Raw genomic sequence first — 4514 nt, 5'->3', positions numbered from 1 at the left:
TTTCCATAAAATAATAAGCAGTATCTATCTAAAACCTTCAGCAAGCATTATATGCAATGGGGATAAGCTAGATGCATTCCCAATAAGATCAGGGGTGAAACAAGGTTGTCCATTATCACCACTATTATTCAATATGGTACTAGAAATGTTAGCTGTAGCAATTAGACAAGATAAAGATATTCAAGGAATTAGAATAGCCAAAGAAGAAACTAAGTTATCACTCTTTGCAGATGATATGATGATTTACCTAGAGAATCCCAGAGATTCAAGTAAAAAATTACTTGAATTAATAAACAACTTTGGCAAAGTTGCAGGGTACAAAATAAACCCACACAAATCCTCTGCATTCCTATATATTAGCAACAAAGTTCAACAGCAAGAGATAGAAAGAGAAATCCCATTTAAAGTTAGGGTAGACAGTATAAAATACTTAGGAGTCTACCTGCCAAAACAAACCCAGGGACTATATGAACACAATTACAAGACACTTTTTGCACAAATAAAGTCAGATTTAAGTAAGTGGAAAAAGATTAGTTGCTCATGGGTAGGCCGTGCTAATATAATAAAAATGACAATTCTACCCAAATTAATATACTTATTTAGTGCCATACCAATTAAACTATCAGACAATTACTTTCTAGAGCTGGATAAAATAATATCAAAATTCATTTGGAAAAACAAAAGGTCCAGAATATCAAAGGGACTAATGAAAAGAAATGCTTGGGAAGGTGGCCTAGCACTACCAGACCTTAAACTGTACTATAAAGCAGCAATTATCAAAACCACTTGGTATTGGCTAAGAAACAGAGAGGTAGACAAGTGGAATAGACTTGGCACTGAAGATGCAGTAGGCAAGGAATATAGCAACCTTCTGTTTGATAAACCCAAGGACCCCAGCTTCTGGGATAAGAACTCATTGTTTGACAAAAATTGCTGGGAAAACTGGATAACAGTGTGGCGGAAATTAGGCATAGACCCATACCTGACACCGTACACAAGAATAAAGTCCAAATGGGTACATGATTTAGGTATAAAGATTGATACCATGAATAAACTGGAGAAGCAAGGAATAGTGTATTTATCAGATCTATGGAGAAGGGAAGAATTCTTTACTAAAGGAGAGATAGAATGCATTATGAAATGCAAAATGGATAACTTTGAGTACATTAAACTGAGAAGTTTTTGCACAACCAAACCCAATGCAACCAAAATCCGGAGGGATGTAGTAAATTGGGAAAAAATTTTTACAGCTAAGCTCGGGGATAAAGGCCTCATTTCTAGAATATATAGAGAACTGACCCAAATGTATAATCATACAAGTCATTCCCCAATTGATAAATGGTCAAAGGATATGAACAGGCAATTTTCAGAGGAAGAAATTAAAGCTATCTATAATCATATGAAAAAATGCTCTAAATCACTATTGGTTAGAGAGATGCAAATCAAAACAACTCTGAGGTACCACATCACACCTATAAGATTGGCAAACATGACAGAACAAGAAAATGATAAATGCTGGAGAGGATGTGGGAGAGTTGGAACACTAATTCATTGTTGGTGGAGCTGCGAGCGCATCCAACCATTCTGGAGAGCAATTTGGAACTATGCCCAAAGGGCTACAAAAATGTGCATACCCTTTGACCCAGCAATATCGCTACTAGGACTGTATCCCCAAGAGATCATAAAAATGGGAAAGGGTCCCACATGTACAAAAATATGTATAGCAGCACTCTATGTAGTTGCCAAAAACTGGAAGTCAAGGGGATGTCCATCAATTGGGGAATGGCTGAATAAATTATGGTATATGAATGTAATGGAGTACTATTGTGCCATAAGAAATGATGAACAAGAAGACTTCAGAGAGGCCTGGAAGGACTTATATGACCTGATGCTGAGTGAAAGGAGCAGAACCAGGAGAACTTTATGCACAGCAACAACCACAGTGTGTGAGAGTTTTTTCTGGTAGACTTAGATTTTTGTAATAACACAAGAACTCCTGAAAAAAAAAAAAATCCCAATGGTGGACCTCAAGGCAAAATGCCTTCCACACTCAGAGAGAGAAATATGGAAGTCACTCACATAATGTAGCAGATCATGTTTGTGTATGTGTATCTGTCTGTGTATCATGTTCTGATTTGTTATACGGATTCTCTCATTTATCTTAGTCTGACTACATAGCATGACTATAGTGAAAATATACTCAATAGGAAAGTATATGTAGAATCTATACAGAATTGTATGCAGTCGTGGGGAGGGAGGGAGTTAGTGGGGGGTGGGTGGGGAGGGATAAAATCGCAATTGTATGGCAGTGATTGTTAAACATTAAAAAAATAAAAAAATTATAAAAAAAAAAAAAAGAAAAAAGGAATGGTATTTTAATAGGCAAATAACATTTTAGTAGGGGCAGCTAGGTGGTGCAGTGGATAGAGCACCAGTGTAGGAGTCAGGAGGATCTGAGTTCAAATCTCACCTCAGACACTTGACACTCACTAGCTATGTGACCTTGGGCAAGTCACTTAATCCCAATTGCCTCATCCTGGGTCATCTCTAGTCATCCTGATGAATATCTGGTCACTGAATTTAGATGGCTCTGAAGTGAGGAGAAGGGAGGCTGGTGACGTGCACAGCCCTCCCTCACTTAAAACAAAGTCAAGAGCAAGTCATGTCATTATTTTTCTGATGGCATGGTCTTCTTCCACAACGAAGGATGAACACACACACACAAGATTTTAGTATTTATTATGAAAATGGTTTTGATCTCAAGGACCATCTGAAAGGGTTTAGGGGACCACCAGGGGTTGGTGGACCACATTCTGAAAACCACTCATCTAGTTAATTTGCATGGGTTGGGAAAAAACCCCAACATTTCTCAAATCCATATCATGTAAAAATAAGCAGTGTCTACTCTCCAATAACACAGAGGTATACCAATCATCTGTGATCCCTTGGGTCTCACAGTGTCAAGGTGATTATTCTCAGTAAAAAAGTACATGTCACAAATATATAGAAGTCAGTGCAGAATACTTTGTATAGCAGTCTCTAGGGTTAGGGTACATTGCCTATGAACTAACCCCATGGATACAACCTGTCTGGTAGGATAAACCTTCACAGATAAAGTCTGTGACTATGGAGCAGAGGAAAGAAAGCTACCTGACCAAAAGATAGAATCCATAATTTTGTTGAAAGATATTCTAGCATTATCCATTCAAGAAACTAAGCACATACCTACTATGTACGAGGGACCAGAAGGCATTGTAGCGTGATTTACTTTGATACTGGCTCTATAGTCAGAGAACCTACTTCAAATTCAGTCTTTAATGTTTTAGTACCTATGTCACCTTGGCCATCATCCGTGGGCCTGTGTCCTACTCTATAAAATATAAGAGTTGGACTAGAATCTAGTACTTGGGTACAACCGTTTGAGTGAGTCCAAGTTTTACAAAACAAAGCCTTTTACTAAGGGGATTTGTTCTGTGAAGTTTGGATTCAGCCAAAGGGCTGCAGTTGAAGACCTGGAAGGCCAGCTGTGGCCTTGAGGCCACAGATTCCCCACCCCTGGACTAGATGGTGTCTAAGGATCTTTCCAACTTTAGACTGAAGTAAAGAATACAAAGATAAAATGCATGGTCCATGTCCTTAGGATGTTAAAAATCTAATTGTGGAGACATGAAGTCCATTCCTAAAATGTTTAAATAGTGAAACTTACTTGTAATATTTGTAATTTTCTTTATTTTCTGTGGAGCTCCAAAGACCAGTTTCCCAATTTTGCTTATATTTCAAGTGCCTGAAATATTAATTTCCGCTCAGTCCCTCTCATTCTACAGTTCTGAAAATACAGCCAAGGGAAGTCAACTTATCGATGTGCTGGTGCTCTCAACTCCATTGGCGGCCCCAATGCCAGGAGAGGGTGGGAGCATAGGATCATAGAGTCAGGGACCTTGAAGTAATCATAGCGGCCAACCTCATTTGACCTAGAGGGAAACTGAGGTTCAGAGAAGGCAAGGGACTTGCACAAGGTAGTAATAGAGCCAGTAACAGGCACAGCAGGATGACACCTTCATTAAAGGAAAACCCTAAGTTCTGGAAGAGGGAAAAGGCCGGAGGGCCAGAGGTCCAACATGCCAAGGTCACCAAAGGCCTCGGGAGCCCAGGAGGGCTCTGACCTGTGAAGAAGCCAGTCAGAGTTGTTACCATAGAGCCTGGGTGTCCACTGGCGGAACCAGGCGGGCCCCCGGATCTGTCAAGTCCCGCCACCGCCGCTGCAACTGAACCGGGCAACTGAACTGGAGTGAACAGCCGTACTAAGAAGGAGGAACTGGTAGTCCCAAACTAAAGAAATAGGTACCGAACTATGCCCTGAGAACGCCACCCTAGAACATTACCGCCCCGGGCCAGAGTACTGAAACGTGCACATGCGCGAGGTGGCTCCGCTTCCTCAGCCAATGGTTGCACAGCACTAGGAACAACGCAGCTCTCATTCCCTTTCACTATCCAGTGGCCAATTGGAGGGCAGC

This window comes from Notamacropus eugenii, chromosome X (assembly GCF_028372415.1).
Source record: "Notamacropus eugenii isolate mMacEug1 chromosome X, mMacEug1.pri_v2, whole genome shotgun sequence".
Lineage (NCBI taxonomy): Eukaryota > Metazoa > Chordata > Mammalia > Diprotodontia > Macropodidae > Notamacropus > Notamacropus eugenii.
The sequence above is the reverse complement of the archived record's forward strand: the minus strand, read 5'-3'. Positions refer to the sequence as shown.